The sequence below is a fragment of the Macaca mulatta genome, chromosome 8 (assembly GCF_049350105.2).
Source record: "Macaca mulatta isolate MMU2019108-1 chromosome 8, T2T-MMU8v2.0, whole genome shotgun sequence".
Classification (NCBI taxonomy): domain Eukaryota; kingdom Metazoa; phylum Chordata; class Mammalia; order Primates; family Cercopithecidae; genus Macaca; species Macaca mulatta.
Genome location: NC_133413.1, coordinates 133224396 through 133248559, shown reverse-complemented (window position 1 = coordinate 133248559; position 24164 = coordinate 133224396). Strand labels below are relative to the sequence as shown.

The window sequence follows — 24164 nt, the reverse complement described above, 5'->3', positions numbered from 1 at the left end:
AATATGAAATCAGGAGGTAAAAGTACTCTGAAGAAGAACTGAACAGGATGAGTGGGTAGAAGGTGTCAACAGCGGCCGTAACTGGTCTGGGAAGACCCCTCAGAGGTGTCCATATCTGAGCAGAGATCTAATATGCATTAGATCAGTATGCATTTCCCAAACTGAAATGACAAGGGAACCTCTTTGTCACAGAGCACCCTGCAGGACTGCTTCTGAGAACATGCTTTGAGAAACGTGGGCATGGAGATAGTCAGAGTAGAAAGTAAGATCTTCATACTTCCAAGACCCGGGTGCTCATGTTAGAACGGAGACTCTGAATCTCATAAATGCAAAGTAAGACCTTTCATATAGGAGGCTCATCATCCACCCCCAACTGGGAGGTCTCTGCTTGACTTCAGGATTGGCAAAGCACTGCACAAACTCTCCCCAGCTGCCCTGGATTCATGCTGGTTCTGCAGGGTTCACGAAGATGGAGAGTACATTTAACCCATGGTTAGACGAGATGGCCTTTGCAGGCCTGAGCAGATGCTAGTTTTTCACATGTCAGAGAGAGCTGAGTATAAGAACAGAAATCCTTCTCCTAGGCTGTTACATTGTTGTAAAGAACATGTGGCCAAGAGACAATGAGCAAGGTCCCCAATTCCAGGGATCTTTGCCCAAGATTTCCTTCTGTCTTGATAAAGGAATAAATTTGACACCCAAAGAGCAGACACAAGATCTGGGACCCAGACCAGGACACATGCTGTAGTCATGGGAAGGACACGTCCTGAGAGAGTTACTAACATTCTCCCCGAGGAGCTCATAGGGAATTTTACAGAAAACGAACCACCTGTCCCTGCAATGTCCTTTCCTGTCTAGAGGAGGCTGTCTGGACTTTCTCACAGCTGAAATCGGATGAGGTACATTATGTATTCAAGTCCTGTTGCAGCAAGCCTTCCAGCCTGCCATCCCGAGCCACCGCCTGCCCAGCTCCAGCAGAAATGCCTCCCTCGGGAGCAGTCTCCATTCACCATCCGCCAGGCCCCACACCCACCGGAGGACCACTCCGATAGCCCAGGCACAGGCCTTACCTGGCAGGTGCTGATGTCGCTGGCTTCCCACTTTGCCCCCGGCAAGAAGTCAATGCAGAGACAGATGGGAACAGTCTACCCCCTGAGAGCTGTCATCTTTTCCAGACCTCTGCTTCCCAGGAGTGGGGAGATGAGCACTGGACCAAACCCAGGAGCAGTCTCTCTGCTTGGGAGGCTCTCGTCACTTTCTTGTCACCAGTCATCTTTTCAGCTCAGTTACCACTTCCTCCGGGAAGCTGTCTCCATCAGGGCAAATCCTGCCATGTGGAGATTTTATGGCACATCAGGCCTCCTTTTATGAGCATGCCTCCTATGAGATGGCTTTGAGTCTGAGGTCTGCTACTTGCTGGTCCTTGAGCAAATCCCATTGTCCCCTGGGCCTCAGGTTTTGAAGGGAGGGGGTTGATAAAATGCTCTCTTGGGTCCCCTTTGGTTCCAACCTCTGGGATTTCCCTTCCCAAAACAAGAGCTGCCATCACAGCAGCAACCCAAGTGGAGGTCTTGACCTTTGGAAAATCCCTTTCCCTCGCTGGGCCTTTGTTCACTTAGCACTAAAATCACGGGGTAAGCTATGATACTGGTTTCCAAGCTTTTTAAGGCAGGAAATTCATTTTTTCAAAATGCAATCTAATACCTAATAGCAGTAAGAGTAGAGCTGCTTTGCTTGACATAGGAGCGAGGGTCTAGAAGGCCCCTTTCTGTGGGGCCTCTGAAGCATCCTCTCTCAATACGGCTCCTAGAAGCACAGTTTTAAAGTCACGCTAGGCTGGGCACAGTGGCTCATACCTGTAATCCCAGCACTTTGGGAGGCCAAGGCAGGTGGATCACTTGAAGTTAGGAGTTCAAGACCAGCCTGGCCAACCTGGTGAAACCCCGTCTCTACTAAAAATACAAAAATTAGCTAGGCAAGGTGGTGCATGCCTGTAATCCCAGCTACTCGGGAGGCTGAGGCATGAGAATCACTTGAAACCAGGAGTTGGAGGTTGCAGGGAGCCGAGATGGTGCCACCGCACTCCAGCCTGGGCGACAGAGTGAGACTCCATCTCTAAATAAATAAATAAATAAATAAATAAATAAATAAAGTCATGCCTGTAGCATCACCGTGTGTCAAGTTCCAATGTCTACCTGCTCTCACCTCACATCTGTGTGTTGCCTGCATCCTGTGGGGTCCAGGGATCTTCTTTTGAGAAGTGTCCAAAAGATAACAAAGGCTTGCGTGCTCCTTTTTTTTTTTTTTTAAAGTGTTTGATTTCAAATGAGGCTTCAAAGGACGTAAGATATGAAATTTATCAAGGCAGGAGGAGAGAAGCCAATAAATTAACCTATTTGCAAATCATTGCTATGGAAGCCAAAGCGCCAATAGTTCAAACAAAGGCCATAAGCTCTTACTATAACTTAGCATGCCCACGGAGGAGGCACAGATGCCCATGGAGCTGGCCCAGCCCCCAACAAGCCCCCGGGCACCTCCACTGCATCCCATCCCAGTGCCCAGCAGAACTCTAGTTCCCGTCCATGCAGGGCTGGGCAGCAAGTCAGGAAACCTGGCAGCTGGTTCCCAGGAGTTGCCAGCAGAGCCAAGGACACAAAGAGGGACTCCTGGTCCCTGCAGAACCAGCGCACCCCTCCTCCAGAATCTCGAATTTGCGGGAATATTGCCCACCCCTCCCTGCTACCCAGGTGTGAACGGCTGTGTGGCTTTCCACAGCGAGGGCTGCACACTCCTTCCTTTCTTCATTTCTGATGCCTCCTGAATCGTCACCCTCTGCCGGGTAAGCACAACGTGCAGAGGTTTTCGGAGCAGGTGGAGACACCCCTGCTGCTTCCATGTCAGGGAGACATAAAAACACACTAAGAAACCTTCTGGCAGGAGGCTCAAGGCATGGGCCTGTGTGGGCACCTGGCCGGAGGCTTTGATTTGGAAGCCAGAGTAGCTGACCTTTTGGAACCAGGGTGACACCTTTTATATTCGAAGGCAGCTGATTTTTATTCTTATTTTTAAATTCTTATTTTTATTTTATTTATTCTTATTTCTAAAGCACCCATAAAACCATCTCGTGGAGTTGAAGCTTCCTTTAGTTTTCCTTCCATTCTTACTCAGCTTATAAAAATGCATAAAATCAGGAGTCATTCTGCCACCCCAAATGCATCCCTCTCTCAGCCCCGTCGTCTGGTGACAATTCTCCGTATCAATCCCAAGACAGCAGCTGAGCTTCCTGCACAATCCGGCATCTCCCCCATCCCCCGCTCCCGCTCCCTTGTCCTGTTCAGTCCTCTTGAATTTTAACTGTCAACTCTCCAGTGACAGACACAGCAAGCCTGAAGGGGAGGGAGGCGGGTGCTATTTATAATTCGGCGGCGTTCACCCTCAGAACACGGCCATTTTTTCCAGGCCGCCTGCCAGAGGCCCACATTCCCCAGGCTCTATATATGGGTTTCTCCGCAGGCCCCTGTGGCCATCTCCTCGCCTCTGAGGGGCCCAAGGCAGCCTGGCCAGTTAGAAAGGCAGGGCCAGCTCTGCTCCTCCTTGACCTGCGAGGAGGCCACAGCCAGCCCCACAGCCTGGACTTCCTCTGGAACAGAGGACAAGAGTCAGGGACCCTGGGGGTACTGGTCTGACAGGGACTGGAAAGCAGCTGGCTATTCCCCCTGGGTTTGAGTAAGAATGGCAAGGAAAAAAACTGTATTCTTGCTATCAAACATTAGATCACCCCTTCTTTTTGCCAAGTGGTTTTCAATTGTTTCCATCGTGATGTGACTGAGGTCCACGGCAGTCTCGCCAACCCCTGAAAGCTCTGAAAGCTGGATTTATGGACGCCCTTAGCTAGGCAGATGGGAGGGGAGGCCTGGAGAGGGTGGGCAGGCCAGCCAAGGCGAGGGTGTGGGGCTTTGGCCAAGCAGGTATTTTCTGTAGGCTCTCAGCTTTGATTAGCATATATTAAGGATACGGGAGAGAAAGGTGTCCGGCCTCTTGTGGGTATTTGGATGTAACCACTTCACTGCCTTCTGGAAGCCAAGCCTGGAGGCAAAGGAAGGGCCTGACCCAGTGGAGTGCCCAGTCTGGGCTTTCCTCAACTTTGTCCTTTCTTTTTTTTTTTTTTTTTTTGTTTTAGGACGGAGTCTCCCTCTGTCGCCCAGGCTGGAGTGCAGTGGCGTGATCTCGGCTCCCTGTAAGCCATTCTCCTGCCTCAGCCTCCCGAGTAGCTAGGACTACAGGCTCCTGCTACCACGCCCAGCTAATTTTTTTGCATTTTTAATAGAGACAGGGTTTCACTGTGTTAGCCAGGGTGGTCTTGATCTCCTGACCTCGTGATCCGCCCGCCTCAACCTGCCAAAGTGCTTGGATTACAGGCGTGAGCCACTGCACCCGGCCAACTTTGTCCTTTCTATGCCGATGCCTGTGGGGCCAGGCTGAGGCCAAAAATGAACTGTGGTCCCTATGGAGCAGGACACCCCCTCCAATTTCATGCGGGCAATTCTACTTTGGTTTCTTGGATAGTGCCTGGAAAATCTCCTTAGGAACTGACTGCGATGGATGCAGATATGTCCTGGTCTGGCCACTCAAACACCAAGAGCACTCTTGTTCCCAGGTCTCTGCTCATCTTTCTCTCCTCCTTTCAAACCAAGTTCAAGTCCTTCTTCTAAAAAGCCTTCTATGGCCATCCGGGTATCTCTTCCTGAGGACGGAGAGCATCTAGTACGAGCACGCATGCTGGAATAACAGTCTGGACTGCTGGCGTGCTTACTCTATGCCATGCATTTAGCGTGGAGCATCCCACAAGGCCCCCGTGGGAGAGTGCCATTCTGTAGGTGAGGAAACAGAGGTGCAGAGTGGTCAGGCAGCCTGCACAAGGTGACCTCGTGGGTAGGTAGCAGATCCCAGTCTCACTCCCAGCCTCCCTGCTGCAGGCACTGGTTCCTCTCAGTTGCTTGGGGTCTTCATTGTTACTTTGGGTCCAATCACTGTCTTCTCATGCACTGGCCTCCCGTCTGTCCTTCAAGACAGCTCCTTGCAGGTGGAGGCTGCTTCTTAACGCCTTCCCTCTTCCTTCTCTTCTCCCCTGAGCAGCTAGAACAAACTAGACCCACAAAAAATCTTCACTCCTGCTATGGTCCTATGGCTAAGGACGTGGCTACCTGTGAGCTTGCTTCTGCCTGAGATGGGTTCCTGATTCTCTCCTTTGGCTTCGTGGCCTCTGCGTCCCCCTGAGCAGCCGCTGTCCTCCATCTGTGGAGGTCCCAGCCATCCCTATAGTTACTCGTTTTCCTGTGACAAATATGGGACTGGCGCTTCAGCAGGGGAAAGCAGCAGCAGGAGTTGATCAATTCCTAAGCAACAAAGATCCTGTTTTCATGCAAACGTCCTCGGCATTAAAACAAAAACAAATTCCTCACGGGGCGCGTCCTGGATGCCAAGTTTCATCGTAAGACACATTTTTAAAGCAAGGTTTTGTGCCTGTGTGAGAGACTAACAGGGAATGCGGGAGAGCCCCGGGCCAAGTGCTGTCTCCATATAGATCCGCCCTCATTTAGACCTCATGGCCACCCCTCAAGCTAGCCACAGTCACAGCCTGATCTGAGGGGCGAGAAACCAGGCAGAGAGGGAGGAGGGAGCGGGTCCAGCATCGATCATATCTCAAATGGCAGCAAAGGGAGGTGACCAGGTTTGACTGGGGCTGTGCTGTGTCCAACACAGACCTGGGGATGAAACGTGGTCATATTCGCCTTGCAGACATGAGGATACGATTGTGAACATTTCAGATGACTATGGGCAAAATGCTTTTTTGTTTTTTTAATTTTCCTTAGTGTGCTCTTCTCAACTCCAAATAAAGAGAAGGATGTTGCCTGGATGCCAACTCTCTCTTTACAAAAACCCAGTTCGACTGTAAATCTGGATGAAATGTTAGAATTGACCAAATGCCCTGCAGCGTATGACACTTACAGAGTGCTCAGGAGAGTCCCTGACTCACTTGGCTCTAAACGTGGTCCTGGATTCCTTGCCTCCGAGGCCAAGAGCAAATAAAAAGGGGGTGATGATGAGAAATCTTATGAGGCAAGCCAGGACCTTTAGGTTGAATGATAACAAGGGCCCTGAGCTTTGAAGAGGTGGGACCACTGAGGGCAGAGCTATCTGGGAAGGCTTCCTGGAGGAGGGAGATATGCTGATTCCACTCAAGGATCTCGTAATAGACAGCTTTGGCCTGATCCTAGAGGAGCTGGGTGCCCACCAACACCAGCATCACCAGGCCATCGCCAGGGTCACCAGGCCTGCCCAGCAGTTACAGGAAAGTGTCCATAGGCCATCTAGCCTCCAGCTGGCTCCTGAAGCTTTGTCTTGTAGGATTATGGGTGTCCAAAGGCAGCACACTTGATGGGTTAGGGGCGGGGCCACACAGTTCACTTCTGGCAAGAGGCAGTAATCCCAGGACTGTGGTATTTTAGAGCTGCAGGATCATCTGGCACTGTCCCCTTACTGCTGATGCCTTGCCCAAGGTTCATAGTGCAGCCAAGACTTCAGTTTGAACTTCTTCCTTCCTGGCCCTCTGAAACCCTCTTTGCAGCCTGCTTTTCCCATGCTGAGGAGGTAGTCCCTGGCTTCTGCATGTGCCCAGCAGTGCCTTGTGGGCCTGGGATTGGGTGATACAGACAGCATAACGTCTGGTTGCAGCCTCCCCAAGCTGGCCTGGGAAGCTCCCCAATGCCTCTTCCTAGTGCCTCAAACGGCAACTGATCCTGAGTGGGCAAAGGTCTGGTGCTGGGCACAGTGAGTGGGCAGGTGGGGCAGGATAAAAGGGCCTCTAAAGGGGACTTGTGGGAGCTCAGAGTGATAAGAATCAGCTAAGGAGGGTGTGGAAAGCACGCGGGCATTGTGTGCAGAAGACCTGGGCTGGAATCTAACACTGCGAGTACTCCCCAGGATCCGTGTTCCTCTCTTTAGCCCAGGCATGCAGTTACACTACATTTTCCAACCTTCCTTGCAGTTAGCTATGATCATGTGACTGCATTCTGGCCAGTGGAATGTGTGTGGAAGTGATGTGGGCCAATTCCAGGCCTGGCCTATAAAAATCCCCCACTTTTTGTTCTCTCTCTTTCTCCATCCACCATCTGCATGCAGAGCTCCCAGGACTCGAGGGAGAAAAAGCCACCAGAGGAAAGGAGCCTGGGTCCCTGAATCACTGTGTAGAATACTGCCTGCCAAACATACACCCTGAATTGTTATGGCAATAACAAATAAACTCCTAATGTGTTAAGCCATTTAAATTCTGGGGTTGTTACAGCTGTCAGCCCAGTCTGACTAACATAGCCTCTTAATAGGCTTTGGATAAGTTTCTTAGCCTCCCTGAGCTTCAGTTTCCTCATCTCTAAAATGAGAATTAGAAAAACCTTTCTGAGAATGACTGAGCTAATATTTGTAAAGCTCCTACAACCAAGGCTGCATATGACTTTTGTGAGCCCTTGGCACTTTGATTTTGTAGGTGCCTTCCTCTATTCAAAAAAAAAAAAAAGAATAACTAAATAAACATGAGGCTTTACAACTGTATCAGTATAAAGATGGATATAAGACAGATTCATTATTGAGACTCGTTTGAACCCAGGAGGCAGAAGTTGCAGTGAGCCGAGATCGCTCCACTGCACTCCAGCCTGGCAACAGAGCAAGACTCTGTCTCAAAAAAAAAAAAAAAAAAAAGATAGATTCATTATTATGTTTATTATTACAGGCATACTTTGGAGCCCTTGAGACTTCAGTTCCAGACCACTGCAATAAAGCAAGTATCACAATAAAGTGAGTCACACGAATTTTTTTATTTTCTAGTGCAATAAGTTTTGTTTACACTGTACTATAGTCTAATAAGCAACAGCAGTATACATAAAAAAAAAGCACACCCTTCATTTAAAATACTTCACTGTTAAAAAATGCTAATAATAATCTGCCCCTTTAGCCTTTTGATGGTGGAAGATCTTGCCCTAATGGTGATGGTTGCTAACTGATCAGAGTGGTGGTTGCTGAAGGGTGGAGTGGCTATGGCAATTTCCGTTTTTGTTTTTTTTTTTTTTGAGATGGAGTCTTGCTCTATCGCCCAGGCTGGAGTGCGGTAGCATGACCTCAGCTCACTGCAACCTCTGCCTCCCGGGTTCGAGTGATTTTCCTGCCTCAGCCTCCCTAGTAGCTGGGACTGCAGGTATGCGCCACCACACCTGGTTAATTTGTGTATTTTCAGTAGAGACGGGGTTTCACCAGGCTGGTCTTGAACACCTAACCTCAGGTGTTCCGCCCGCCTCAGCTTCCTGAAGTGCTGGGATTACAGGCATGAGCCACCACGCCCAGCCAGCAATTTTTAAAAATAAGACGACAATGAAGTTAGATGCATTGATTGACTCTTTCACAAAAGCTTTCTAGGTAGCATGCGATGCTGTTTGATAGCATCTTACCCACAGTAGAACTTCTTTCAAAATTGGAGTCAATCCTCTTAAACCCTGCGGCTGCTTTATCAACTAAGTTTAAGTCGTAGTCTAAATCCTTTGTTCTCATTTCAATAACGTTCACAGCATCTTCACCAGGAGTGGATTCCATCTCAAGAAACCACTTTCTTTGCTCATTCATAAGGAGCAAATCTTCATCTGTTCAACTTTATCATGAGATTGCAGCAATTCATTCACATCTTCAGACTCCACTTCTAATTCTAGTTCTCTTGCTATAAAACACAGTATCTGTGAAGCGTGATACAGCGAAGTGCAATAAAATGAGGTATGCCTGTATTTATTATTTTTATATTTGATTTTATATTCATTGTTATTATATTCACTTTTTTCCTTCTGATTTTAAGAGCAATAAAAATGAGCATTTTCTGGGCCCCTCAAAGTATCAGACTCTATGCACTGTGCCTATTGAACCTAGCGGAGAAGCCGACCCTGCCCACTGTAGTGTCTGGCCCATGGTGCATACAATAAATGGGAACTATTAAGAGACATGTATAAAACTAATAACAGAAAGACAGGTATGAAACAGCAACAAATGATTATGAAGCCCCTTTCATATACCTCATTTCCTCCAACCCTCACATCCACTGTATAAGATGCTTATCATCTATATTTTCTGATGGAAAAATGAGACTCAAGGAGATCAAGTTGTGGGCTCAAGAAAGGCAGGAACATCTAATACTCAGTGCCTATGTTGGGCACAATGCTTGACACCTGTCTTACTTTATCACTGCTAATTTTCCCAGATCCAGGATGAGGTAGGGGTTATGTTTTTACCCCCATTTATGATTAAAAAAACAAATTGATGCCAGGGACCAGTGGCTGAGCTGAGAACTAAACCCACTTCTACTGGGTACCCCATCTAATGCTAGCTCTACCACCTGGTCTTTCCATTTATCAATAGCTGTGTCAGCAGAATTGAGAGATGGCAGTGTCTACAGAGGGTGTCAGACACCCCAACACCTCCTTTCATGGGCTAGAGAAGAACCTGCTCAGGGCTGAAATCCAAACACATCATGCCAGATTCAACTTGTGCTTTCTCATTCTCCACCCAAATGTACTCCTTAGAAGGTTTAATTATAGTGACTTCTATTTTCTTGTAAATAATCACATCTGTCATAACTGATCTAACTAATCCAAGGCTCCAAGTTGGCAGTCTTGGTGGCCTGAGCCAATGTGTCAATTATGCCAAGTAGGCTGTGAGCAAAAGTTGCGTGAAATGGGAGAGAGAAAAATAATCACAGTCATATAAATGGTGAGGACCAATATGTGCTTTTTCACAACAGTAATATCAACACGAACTTGTAAATGTGGCCAGTGGGTGTCAACCCTTCAGCAATCCAACAGTGAAACAGATGCAGCCAGCCAGTTCCCGGAGAATAAAAACAACCTTTTTAGTAGAGAGCCAATCCTAGCAACTGGCTTCTTTAATATTTTTTTGAGTCTAAGTAGATACCCCCAGGAAGCTGCCCTGGCTCTTCATGACCTGTGGCCTCTGGGAGTTGCAAGGGCTATATTCAGAGTGCAGCTGTTCAGCCAGCATAGATCAGCAGTGCGAACTTTGGGTCTGGATTGGGGTTCTAGTCTTCTCTCTCTGTGAAATTTATCAGTAGTATGACTAAGCAAATCATTTAGCCTTCACCGATTCATCTCAGCTTTCTCATCTATAAAATGGGGACAAGAATGTCTACCGCCCAGAATCCTTGGAGGACTGAATGATGTAATGACTGTATGTGATAGTCTGTTGGAGAGAATAAGCACTACATAAATGCCAATCATCATCATAATGAGCAGATTAGCATATACAGGTTAAGCATCCCTAATAAAAAAATCTGACATTCAAAATGCTTTAAAATCCAAAACTTTTGAGCACCGACATGATGCTCAAAGGAAATCCTGATTGGAGCATTTCGTATTTTGGATTTTTGGATTAGAAATGCTCAACTGGTATGTATTCAGCAAATATCACAAAATTAAAAAAAAAAATCAAAATCTGAAACACTTCTGGTCCCAACAATGTTGGATAAAAGATATTCAACCTGTACTGAGTCCTGTTTTCAATCCATGAGATAACTTCTTTCTCTACTCAAATAACAGCAAATGGAAACACTCATACTCTACGTCAGAGAGGGGATAAGATACGGCATCTACTCGGCGACTTCTTTCATGGGAGGTGTCTGAAAGTCATCATGCCAGTCGAGCTCTGAAAGTCTTTGTGTCTGATGGGAGGCTATAACGGAGGTACATCTTTCAGGTCACAACACAGGAAACTGAAAGGCGGCTCTGATGCATTCCCGAGACACCCATGGGAAATGGACACATGCTCTTGGCTATGACTTTCAGAGTGACCTTGGGCACATTAGCTCATCTTTCTTGCTTCAGTTTCCTCAACTGTAAAATGAAGGTAGTAACAGTACCTACTTCTTCTTCTTCTTTTTTTTTTTTTTTTGAGACGGAGTTTCATTCTTTTTGCCCAGGCTGGAGTACAGTGGCGCAATCTCGGCTCACCGCAAGCTCTGCCTCCCAGGTTCAAGTGATTCTCCTGCCTCAGCCTCCCGAGTAGCTGGGATTACAGGCATGTGCCGCCATTCTGGCTAACTTTTGTATTTTTAGTAGAGATGGGGTTTCTCCATGTTGGTCAGGTTGGTCTTGAACTCCTGACCTCAGGTGATCCGCCCGCCTCAGCCTCCCAAAGTGCTGGGATTACAGGTGGAAGCCACCGCATCTGGCCCAGTACCTGCTTCTTAGAGTAGTGGTAAGGAATGCTTAAACTACCACACATCACCGGCTTACAACAGGGCCAGGCACATGGGAAGCAATCAGTTGGTATCAGTATTTACTACGACTTATGTCACCACCATGTCACTGGTCAATGGCCTTCCTTCCCTCCTCCAGGATTTACTAACATACGTGTTTAATGTGTTAGCCTCTTTCAGGTTTTCCACATTAAACCTCTTCCTAGGAAGGAAATATTGTAGTCAACATAGAAGATCTGGCAGCAAAGCACAGTGTTAAGAGCTCCAGGATCTATATCTGAATCTTCAAGAGAGGCCCAGAGTCGCTTCCTTCAAAGGAAGTACATTTCTGGAGCAGAGACGTGGGAGAAAGGGTTCTGCACCAAGAATCAGGGGACCCAAACCCCAGCTCCGTGTCATTTTTCCCACTCTGTGGCCTTGGGCAAGTTGCTTCGCTACTCTGGGTATGAATTTTCTCAGTTATAAAATAAACGGGGCTTTTGGCAATGCATCTCAGTTTATTCACGTAAAGAAAGTAAGGACAACTATCACAGAGTTGCTACAGGATGTGAACCACATAACGCATCACTCACTGAAAGGCATGAGGTCCTGACCATCGCCCATAAGGCTCTTTTCCATCTGGCTCCCACATCTCCAGAACGCATGGCCCTTTCTGCTGCACACATTGGACTCCTCGCTTTTCTCACACCCCTCAGGCACGCTCCCACCTTAGGGTCTTTGCACCAGCTGTCCTCTGCCTGGAATTCTCTTTCCCCAGAAAGCCCCAGGGCTCACTCCTCCACTTCCTTCAAGTCTTAGGTTACTATTGTTTTTCTATAACAATGATCGCTTTCTAGCATAGTCTATGATTTCCTTACTTATTATGATTATTGCTTACTGTCTGTCTCTCCCCAGGCCAAAAATGTAAGTTCCGTGAGAGAAGTTTTGAACCCAAGAGCCTGAGAAGAGAACTGGGTACAAAACAGGTGATCAATAGATATTTGATGATTTATTGAATGAATGCATGAAGAGCACGGATACACAAAGCGAGTACTTATTAAATTCTTGGCAGCCTTCTTAAATGTGAAAGGAGGATTCTTACTCCTCACACATTTTCTTTCCACGAGAAAGGGTCCTTATGTCAAGGCTCTGGACCTGTTACCATCCCGCCTTCCTTCTCTTCACCCCTGAAAGTGGAGTAAAGGCCTGATTGGCAGGTGATGGCCACTCACAGACCATTTCTCAACTCAAACATTACTCTCCTGCAAGCATCACAGATGGGCCCTCTCTTTCTGTTCTGTCTGCCCCTATCAGAGGGTGGCAGTGGCCTTGGCCCTGGGTGAGTGTGTCTGGTTGCCAGGTTCCCAGTTCCCCCTGTCGGGTTCTTCCATGGCGTGGATGCAGGGCAGGGAGCACTAGAAAGACCACCAAGCCAGTAAACCTGCATCATATTCTCTAGTCTGGTTCTGTCAGTAACAAAGTAGATATTTTTAATTTTATTATTTTTTGAGACAGGGTCTCGCTGTCACCCAGGCTGGAGTGCAGTGGTACAATCTCAGCTCACTGCAGCCTCAACCTCCTGGGCTCAAGCAATTCTCTCACCTCAGCCTCCCTAGTAGCTTGGACCACTGGCATGTGCCACCACACCCAGCTAATTTTTTTTTTTTTGTAGTGACCGGGTTTTACCATGTTGCCCAGGCTGGTCTCGAACTCCTGAGCTCAAGCAATCCACCCACCTCAGCCTCCCAAAGTGCCGGGATTACAGGTATAAGCTGCACTCAGCCCAAAGTCGATATCTCGATTTCCACCTGTTCAACTCCTATGTCTGTCTCCATTGATTCTGAACCTGGTCAGGTAACAAGGCTGTGCCATTTACTGACCCCTAAAACTCTAACATCACACATTCCCAATTTTAAAAAGTAAAACTTTCGGTACCCTCGATCCAAGTTGTCTATAATCCCAGCCACTCCCTTTTGACATGCTAGTCTGTGGATGTTCCACTTCACATACAACACTCTTTGGCGTGCCCATTTTGATGGGCATGACTCTGCAGTGATGTTTGTGACCCCAGGGGAAAGGGGCTGCTACTGACTGGACACCATTCTGCTACTGATGCTGTTTAAAAATGTATATACATCCTGCCCCTTACTGCTGGCCCTTCCAGGACCTGCCGTCCACAGAGCCTCACCCACGCAGGACGTGACATCTCAGGGCCGCGTTTCCTGCTCATGTGGGACTCGATGCTGTTCTCTGAACTGCTGCATTTGCTCCATTCTTCTTGTCTTCTGAGATCCTTTAGGAAACTGTATCTGTCATCCAACCTGTTCACTATAGCTCCCAGCTTCACATTATCTCTGACCACAGTGATAGTGATCACCAATGTGTACAAGGTCTCAGGTATTGAGCCAAGCATTCTCCCTATATTGTCGCATTTAATACTCAAAACAAGCCAAGGAAGCAGGGGTTACTACCCCCCATTTTACAGAAAAGGAAACTAACGTTTATAGAGATGAAGGGTATTTATGTGTCACTGCAGTTCATAAGTAGCTGAGCCAGTTCTTAAGCCTGCACACTGGACGGCCTCTAGGGCTGGCACTTAGGTCTTCATTTATGCCATTTATTAAGCTCTTACTCTTTGCCAAACATTGTGCACAATGCTGGATTTACATGATCTCTTCAGAGGCTTTAAAAAATATATATATATATATTAGCAGAGAGATACATGCCCATGGTCAAGAAATCAAGCACTACCAGGACTTATAATGAAAACCATCACCTTCTAATGAAAAGTAGCCCTCCACCTCCCCTACCCAACACACTCCCCAAAGTCAACCTTTTCTAACTCTTTCTGAAAACTCACAGAGACTTCTCTAACTACAGGATTTATTGTACGCTTCAAACAATTTGGATGACGTAGATATAATGATGATCTCCCTTTACAGATGATGAAATGGCAGCAGAGTGGCCTAACGTCACATAGCTGGCATGGGGCAAAGCCAGCATTCAAATTCACTTCTGCCTCTGTCCAGGTCCTGCTCTTACACTTCAGGCCCCCTGCGTGACATGTGGGGCAAGGGTGTGGCTCGGGCCCCCTCAGGCACACTGGTTTCTGGGTTGCTTGTTGTCTAAAAGCACTCACAGTGGGCATAACTAAATACCAGCATGGGATTATGCAGAAGTGAGTTTTCTTTTCCCTGTGAGGTTAGTTGCCAATTCCTCTTTCTTCTTTTTTTTTGAGATGGAGTTTCACTGTTGCCCAGGCTGGAGTGCAGTGGTGCCACCTCGGCTCACTGCAACCTCCGCCTCCCAGGTTCAAGCGATTCTCCTGCCTCAGCCTCCCTAGTAGCTGGGATTACAGGTGTCTACCACCATGCTTGGCTAATTTTTTTGTGTTTTTAGTAGAAACGGGGTTTCGCCATTTTGGCCAGGCTGGTCTTGAACTCCTGACCTCATGTGATCTGCCCACCTCGGCCTCCCAAAGTGCTGGGATTATAGGCGTGAGCCACCGCACCCGGCCCCAACTCCTCTTTCTAGTGTCTTCACGTTTGTCCTTCTCCAGCCACTGCAGACATCTCCCATCTCTCTGTTATGATACAACTGCCAACATCACTTCAGGGGCTGAGTCTCCCGGGCCCTTCTATTCCTTTCCAAGAACCTCACAGCTTCCGGTCTCTCCTCCTGTGAGATGGAACTAATGGCATTTATCACCATCTCCGTTAGGAGGTTGCAAAAAAGACCAATCCCTTCCAGATTCAGCTTTTATAAGAAATAAGTCTCCCTTTGTTTTGTGACTATAGTTATTGCTGGAGAAAAAGTGCATGCAGCACAAAATGAAACAACCTTGACAGTATTTGTTAATTGTCTAGCTAGTGCTTTGGAGCTCCAACTCAAACTAGTCAGGTTCAAATCTTGGTAAGGGCATTCACTTACTATCTTTGGTAATCTGACAGGTCACTCTCCTCTCAGTAATGGATTCCTCAGCTGTAAATCTGGAAGGAGTGTGGTGAGAATGATGGATTATAAATAATGAATAATTATGAATCAAAGCACACGGGTTAACTGTTGTGCTTTGAACTCTCCTGACCACAGCCCGTGCTCTATATGCTATTATTACTTAGTATTTGATATGGTTTGACTGTGTCCCCACCCAAATCTCATCTTGAATTGCAGTTTCCATAATTCCCACATGTCATGGGAGGGACCTGGTGGGAGGTACTTGAATCATGGGGGCGGTTATCCCCATGCTGCTGTTCTAGTGATAATGAGTGAGTTATCATGAGATCTGATGGTTTTACAAGGGGCTTTCCCCCCTTTTGCTTGGCACTTCTCCTTCCCGCCATCATGTGAAGAAGGATGTTTGCTTCCCCTTCCACCCATGATTGTAAGTTTCCTGAGGCCTCTCAAGCCATGCTAAACTGTGAGTCAATTAAATCTCTTTCATTTATAAATTACCCAGTCTTGGGTATGTCTTTCTTAGCAGCATGAGAATGGACTAATACGCTACTAGTATTGTTGTTTAAAACCCTGAAGTTGACCTGAGGCATATATATATATATGTGTATATATATATATATTTGGTGCTCACATCTAAGTGGCATCAAGATAGAAATGATCATTAATCTCTTAAAAGTATTTAAAGGCATAATTATTAGCCCCATCTTACAGATGAGTAGATAAACTGAAAAAAGGTGACCTGCCCAAGGTGACAGGATGGTTCTGAATTAGAAGCAGGCACTAAGGCCATTTGAACTTTCCCAGTAACAAGGCTGGGTGACCTTGGACAAGTTGCACTATCTCTCTCTGAGCCTCATTTGTAAAATGAAAGGGGTAAAGCTGAGACCTCACCTCTACCATTCTCTAATAAACAGGGAGTAAGCACAGCAGTTAAGAGATAGTGTCCAGAGTTAGGGGTCTTCCACTTACTACCTGAGTGACCTTGAGCAAATTACTTATTCTCCCGGTGCCTCGGTTTGCTCATCTGCAAAATGGGTCTAATGGCAGTATCCACCCTAGAAGGTGGTTATATATCTGAGGAGAAGGCCTGGCACATAAAAGTACACAGTAAGCATCAGTTCTTATTCCTGACTTGTATGTGGCCAGCCTGGCCTCCAACACCCTTTGTCAGTCCTAAGCCCTTTGCTCATCACCGACCACAGTCTCACTCCTGACACTGCTCAGGGCATAACACGTGGTTTCCACAAATCCCGGTTAGATGTCTTAGGCAGAGTGTTAAGCTCTCCATCTAAAGTAAAAGGCTATTTTCAAGTGCCTAACACTTCAATTTGAAAAGAAAACTCTATTTTTTTTATTTCTACCTGTAACGCTGATTACAGTGTTTTTGCTTTTCTTCCCATGCAGTCTGGAAATCCTGAATAAATGTCAAAAAGAGTTCCCTGAGTCAATAAATAATGTAATATTATTAAAACTCTTAGGAATGAACCATTTCCTCCATTACCAGAAGCTTAAAAGGATAATATTTTCAATTTCATTTTTCAATAAATACATTATGCAGGGCGCAAGTGGTGTGGCTATAATTTGTGGTTAATAGATCAATGGTTCATTCATTCGATTGGAAAATACCTGCGCCTGCCCAGTAGGAGCCAGGCATTGTCCCAGGCTTTGATGATCCAACAATAGCAACAGCAGCAGCAGCAGGGAAAATAGGAGCTCCCACTCACCAAGGTCCCCTTCCACTGTCCACCCTTCTCCACCCTGTGGACTGTGGGAGTGCACATCCTCGCCCTCCACCCTCTACCAGTGAGCTCTACCAGTGGGACGAACTGGCATGAGATCAGAGGGTCTAAGGACGGGAAGTCTGGGGTATATATCCCCACTCCCCCTCCCCTATCATCAGACCTAGAGAAAATTACTTCATCTTTCTGTGCCTCAGGTTTCCCATCTGTGAAATGGGGCAAACAGTAATACTCCATAAATGAGGCTGACGTGAGTTACCGTGCTTAGAACAATGGCTGGCCATAATGGGCACAAGGTAAACGTCAGCTGTGTAAAATGACTGTTCTTCAGTGTCATGTGGGACAGTCACTCTCCCACAGCTACACCTTGCCTGAGATCCAGTGGCCACTCTTCGTCTTGACCTTCAGGCCTAGGGGAGGTCGGACTTTCAGCTGTTGTGAGCCTGGTGCTTCCCTTTCCCTTGTCGGCTTTGCTTAACCCTGCACTCTTCTCTGTAATCAGGCCCTCCATTTACTCAGTCCTCGCCACTCTGTGTGTACCATCTCTTTCCTGCTGGGACCCTAACTCTGGTGCCTGCACACACTGTGTTCCGGGCAGTGTTCATGAGTTTTCTGTAATGCATACAAATTGACCTGGGCAGATGCATCCCTTTTCTGGATTATAAAACTTGTGATGACTTTGTCAGCTCCCTGGTTTCTTCTTGCTTTTCTAGGTGGCTCTGTTGGGTAGGGACCAAGAAATTCCACAAATGCCCCTGTAAAGGAAGTCTTACTGGGCCCATTTCTACAGATAGAAAAACTGAGGCACACAGTTCAACCTAAGCCCCACAATTAGGAAGTAGTTAAGCTGAGTTTCAGATTCAGGCCGAGCTTTCATTCCCAAGCCTTACTTTAATGCCATCGAAAGTGACTCATTCATCCTTGATTTCCTGAAAGCTTGCAGGTAAGTAAAAAGGCAATTACAGTCGTGTGTGTGATGATTAATCTGATAGGAATAAGAACAGGAAATTGTGCAAAGGCCAAGCTTACCTGGGAACTAGTGATGAGAATGGGAGTTAGAGAAGGCTTCCCAGAGGAGGTGATATTAACCAGACTCATGAAATATGGAGCACTATTCTGGCAACAAGGAAGAGGAACTGGAATATGCAAAGCTTTAGAGGGAAGAGGGAAACAGAGAAGGATTTTTTGTTCAGGTCCTACAAGCAGTTCAAAAATCCCAGAGCAGAGAACTCGAGGCAGGGGACAGGGAGGAGTAATGACAGAGCTGAGGCCGGGTCCCAGTGATGAGGAGCCACAACTGCTGGGCTGAGGAGATGCGACTTAGACATTTCGATGTCAATGTTTGTAGAGAGATGATGCCTATACGGGCCTGCTCTGGCAATCTACCCACGACAGCCAGCTCCGTTAGGACAGAGGCTCTTATGTTTCATTTCGAACTTTTAAACCTGGCATGGAGCTCTGTATACAACAGGTGCTCCATCAGTGGGACTGACAACTTTTAAAAAAAGAAAGATCTTCATGAGGTGTTCCTCTGAGTCCGTAGGAGATGCTGTGGGGCTGGCCCATGAACCCCTGTCCTTCCCACCTCAGTGCACATCGGCTTCACTTCTAACAGTTGGTACCTGTGTTTCCTTGCTGGGGTAGGGGGGGGCCTCTGATTTTCAGTGGCCACTTTGTTCCCCACATGCCAGGCCTGAAGTACGGGAGAATGACGCCCCTTCAGGGAGCAGCCCACGGCCAGTGACTGATGGGAGTTGGTGAATCAGTTCTCAGGTGGGACAGCGCTGAGGCGTGTGATCTGTGCTGGCACCCAGAGCTCCCCACTGTGGTCACCTGCTTGACAACGTTCTATTTCCTGGCTTCCTTCTCTCCAGGTCTCACTTCCTGCCACCCCCAACCCCCAACCCAGGTCTTCCTTCACTTCTCACATAAACTATTTGCACTTGAAGCTTTGCCTTGGGGTCTGCATCTGGGTATCCCAAACTAAGAGAGCCTGATTCTTAGTGTCACAGAATGCAAGAGTTGAGATGAAGGGACTTCAGAGGTAACCTACCATGGGCAGGAACACACATGGAGTCTACAGCTGGGGGATGGCTGGGGCTGGGTTTATGCTATGCATGTACTGAGGCAACAGAGTGGCTACTGTGTGCACAAGGGAATCCACGGCCCTGCATTCTAGTTTCAGCTCTGGACAAGGCACTGTATGTTGGAAAGAATACGGGCTTTGGAGCGAGACAGACCTGGGTTTGAGACCAGGCTGGGCTACAGATGGGCAGGTAACCCCAAGGAGTTAGGTGACCTCCCAGAACCTCAGTTTCCTCAGCTGGGAAATGGTGCAGGGTTGTGATGGCGTTCGAGTGTGAAATGCAAGTAAAACACCTCACTGGGAGACACTGGGCTCCCTTCTAGTGTCTTTTCAGGCACTGCTTATACTATGTCCTAGCTGCTTTTTGCATACCTCCAGCCTAGCAATTCTTTCACTATACGGGCCACCTTGTGCATCCGCCTATGTGCCTCCCAGGAGACTGGAGACTCCCAGAAGATAGGAGCCAGGTTTTCCTCATCCTTGCCTCCCCAGCATTCAGCATCACACCAGGCATTTACCAAGCCCTTAATGAATGTTTGTTGAATGAATGACTGAATAAATGGGGCCGGGAATGGTGGCTCACACCTGTAATGCCAGCACTTTGGGAGGCTGAGGTGGGTGGATCACTTGAGGCCAGGAGTTGGAGACCAGCCTAACCAACAAGGTGAAACCCCATTTCTACTAAAAGTACAAAAATTAGCCGGGCATAGTGGCGCACACCTGTGGTCCCAGCTACTCGGGAGGCTGAGGCATGAGAATCACTTGAACCCAGGAGGCGGAGGTTGCAGGGAGCTGCGACTGCCACTGCACTGCAGCCTGGGTGACAGCAAGACTCTGTCTCGAACAATAAATAAATACATAAATAAATGGCAAAGATGAAAGAATCCCTGCAAACATCTACCAGTGACGATGGGTTTTCTGCAGTGTTTCTTTATTCATTGACTCTTACAGCGCTGAGTCCTTGCCAGGCACCAGGCCCTATTCTATGTACTGACCAAAGCCTGCCCCGGCCCTCCATCTAATGGCTTTTCCTCCGGGGGGAGACAGCAGTGAGCCTCAAACAGGCCACCTGGCAGGCTCACCTGGGAAACTTCTCTAATGTGCACCCATATTCCAGAGATTCTGATTTCATCATGTGGGGTGGGGCTGGGCATTGGGAGTTTCAAAAGCTCAGGTGAGGATAATGAGCTGCCAGGGGGCGTACTACTGGGACCAAGAGAGAAGAAAAACCAAACCATTTCAGAGAGTGAAGAATACAGAACAGAGGGTGTGATTTAGTCCAGGGGTTCTCCATGGGGGAAGAGGAGATTGGGACCGTTTCACCCCCGAAGACACATTTGACACAATCTGGAGACAGTTTCGGTTGTCACAGCTGGAGGGGAGGTGCTGCTGGCATGGAGTTGGCAGAGGCCAGGGATGCTGCCAAATACCCTACCATGCACAGGACAGCTCCTCACGAAAGAATGATCCAGGCCAGAATGGGCTGAGATGGAGTAATCCTGGTCTAGAGACAGGGCAGGGTGTGCTTCACAGAAGGCTTCTTGGTGGAGGTGACAGGAGAGCTGACGCTGAAGAGGCAAGACACAGACTCCACCAGTGAAAGCCTGCGGGAGGAGCAACAGAGAGTGGCACGTCTGAGGTGGGGCCAGGGCCACCATCATGGTCCTTAACGAAAAGGTGCCACGTGGTGACACTGCCAAGCCTGGCTCACGTCACCACTACTTCAGTGGGGGCTGTCTGTTAGGGGTAGGGTGGGGAGAGGGAGGGGGAAATCTGGCCGCATTTGCTTTGCTGCTTTCACTTTTAGGTCTCCAAATCCCCAAGTCCTCACCCCCGTTCCAGGCTCAGAACAGGAACAGGGGATGGAGAGGAAGTTTCAATTCGGGTTGACCACTCAGACCTTGCCACCGTCACCACCTGCAGAGTCACTTCTTCTTTATTTCCAAAAACATCTCCTGTTGCAGCCCGCTGGTCCCCTAGAGCTCTAACTGCAGGCGGGGTGGGGTGGGGTGGGAGTGGGGGCAGTGGGATGCAGGGGAACATTCTTGGGTGACAGCCTGCCAGCCTCCTCTGCCTCTGGCAAGAGTGACTTCCCAAGAGAAACAGGGATGCCCAGAGCAGTAAATAAACACAGCATCCCAGAGGAGAAGGGTGGAAAGGCAGCCCCTGCCAGCCTTGCCCCCGTCACAGACACAACCCATTCACTTTACCAGTCAGGCGCTGGGACTCAGAACGCATCTCCTGCCCTGCTCCCCTGTCCCCTTTCTCTTTCTCTTTCCCTTTCCTGAAGCTTCCCTGTAAATCAGTTGCAGACCCACTGCCTTGGTATCCCCTGGCTTGGACGAGCAGGGGCCACGAAGGCAGCCTGCTTGCTCAACACCACGCGGGCTTTCCATGGAAACATCAGGACAGTTCTGTGGGGGCAATCTGGGTGGAAAGGCAAGTCCTTACATCCAAGGTCCAGAAAGGCCTGAGTCAACAGGCTATGCAAGGGCAGCCAGTGGCCTCTGACAGCAACAGGCCTTACCTGCAGGAACCCTGCTACCTGGGGATGGGCAGAGTGAACGCAGCTGCAGACTGCTGAGAAGAAAAGTGACTCGAGGCTGGGCGTGGCGGCTCAAGCCTCTAATCCCAGCACTTTGAGAGGCCAAGGTGGGTGGATCACTGGAGGCCAGGAGTTCAAGACCAGCCTAGCCAACATGGTGCAACCCCATTTCTACTAAAAAAATAAAAATTAGCTGGGCGCGGTGGTACACGCCTGTAATCCCAGCTACTTGGGAGGCTGAGGCAGGAGAATCGCTTGAACCCGGGAAGTGGAGGCTGAGCTGAGGTGAGCTGAGATTGTGCCACTGCACTCCAGCCTGGATGACAGAGTGAGACTCTGTCAAAAGAAAAAAAGAAAGGTGATTCCAGGAACTGTACAACCACCTCCACTTTCTAAGTGGAGAAACTGTGGCCAGAGAGGGGATAAATGACCCACCAAAAGTCAGCAGCCGTGGGTGGCTGGGCAGGGTGATCCCAGGTCTTCTGACCCCTGTCTGCATGTGGAATTTATCTCAGGCCTCATACTTATTTCCGAATTGTAGAAAAGTTCCAAGTCAGTGCATCCAAACAGAAAGCCAGAGTGTCCAGAACTGGCAGTCATCTTCCTCCAGATGTGCGTTTAGGGCAAGGGAGGATATGACGAAGTGTCTCTGCCTCTTTAATCTCTTTTTGTTTCGGAGATGAGGTCTCACTCTGTTGCCTGGGCTAGAGTGCAGTGGTGCAATCATGGTTCACTGCAGCCTTTACCTCCCAGCCTCAAGTGATCCTCCCACCTCAGCCTCCCAAGTAGCTGGGACCATATGTTATGTGTGTGCTACCAAGCCTGGCTGTGTTTTTTTTTTTTTTTTTTTTTTTTTTTTGTAGAGATGGCGTTTCACTGTGTTGCCCAGGCTAGTCTCAGACTCCTGGGTACTCAGGCAGTCCTCCTACCTCGGCCTCCCAAAACGCTGAGATTACAGATGTGAGCCACCGTGCCGGGCCTCTTAGTCTCTTGACTCATCTTCTGAAAGGAAAACATCCCCCTGTGTTCCCAGGGTCCTCACATATAAGCCCCATGTCAAAAACCTGTTCGTGAGGACGGTTGTCAAGTCCTAACTTATGAAACTCCACGTCACAGAAAGAGTCATTATGGGAAATTTGCAGGAATATGTTTACTTAAGTAATTATTTTATTAAAATGATAATTTGTACAATATGCCCTGAGAATTTTATTACAGATACTTAGAATGAAGCAGGCAATTAGCAATAAACGGTCTCTTTCCGCGAACCTAGAATTACGAATTTTTTCATGGGTTGTTATTTTAAACTGCCAAACACTACAGAAAATGTATAGCCTCTTCGCTCATCGAAAGCTTTGATTTGCAGAGTTGAGTATCTGCAACTTGGAACTTACAAAACTGATCATCAGCTTTCATGTGCCTTTTATGCTGTTAAAGTTATACACAAACACCTATATACCGTCAAGCCAAAAGGCTAACAAATATTTAACTTTTGAGCTGCGCCGTGTTTTGGCTCTGTGTATTTGTATGTTTGCATGCACGTGCACCTGTCTACACAAGCCATAACTCCAGTTGTAGGTTTTGTTTTGACAACTCTTTCAGGCAAGCTCCTCACATGGTTTTGAAAGAAGAAAAATGTTCTTAGTTCTTTAGCTTCTGCTTCTGCATCCTCTCTCTCTCTCTCTCTGCCCCCCGGCCTTGGGAAAATACTTGGCTTTTTAGTGACCACAGCTATTCTCATGATTAAATCAAGCACTCACTGTTAACCTGAATGTAGGGTTACTGATAACACATGTTGCAAAGATGCTTCATCAGTTGCCAGAACAAATTCCCAATGTGCCAAGTCTCCAACGGCTTGTGTCCCGGATAAGTGTCACTGTGGGTCCATCAACACTGCCTGGCTCAGAAATTCCACAGATATTTATTGATCACCTACTCTGAACAAGGGGTGGCCGTTACAGCTCGGGGGCTGTACTATGCTGTCCAGGACACAGATACTCCCTTCCAGTCTTTGCAGAAGCCAGGGTTTGCAGGCACCGCACTGAGGCTTCCTTGCAGGGGTGCCTCACAGCAGAAACATTAGGGACGACCATGACTCTGGCTATAGCTACTATGTGAATCCAGGACAGGGGAAGAGGGCAAGATGGGATGGGGGCTGGGATGAAAGGGACATAACGGTGACCGGTGTCTTCTGCCATCAAGGCCATCTGAACTGCAGGACAAGCTGACTCCTGCTGTACCAGATGAGCTAGGAGGGAGTAAAAAGCATTTTCTTCTCTCAAAAGTAAATTTAGGCCAGGCGTGGTGGCTCACGCCTGTAATCTTAGCACTTTGGGAGGCTGAGGCAGGCAGATCACTTGAGGTCAGGATTCTGAGACTAGCCTGACCAACATGTGAGACCCCTACTAAACCTCTACTAAAAATACAAAATCAGCCAGGTGTGGTGGCACATGCCTGTAATCCCAGCTACGCGAGAGGCTGATTCAGGAGAATCGTTTGGGAGGTGGAGGTTGCAGTGAGCTGAGGTCACGCCATTGCTTCCAGCCTGGGCAACAAGAGCGA

At 47.9% G+C, this 24164-nt stretch overlaps 1 protein-coding gene across 5 annotated transcripts in view; it reads right to left on the bottom strand.

The window, feature by feature from the left end:
- The window catches only part of ZHX2 (zinc fingers and homeoboxes 2), a 194686-nt gene that overhangs the window by 151265 nt on the left and 19257 nt on the right, over window positions 1–24164 (bottom strand). For 2 of the 5 annotated variants that reach the window (XM_077943979.1, XM_077943978.1), the window contains exon 2: window positions 1071–20664. The exons of the other annotated variants lie outside the window; for them this stretch is intronic. The gene's annotated coding sequence lies outside the window, so the exon portion shown is untranslated. The remainder of the gene's footprint in view (window positions 1–1070; window positions 20665–24164) is intronic. 5 annotated transcript variants of the gene reach the window in all.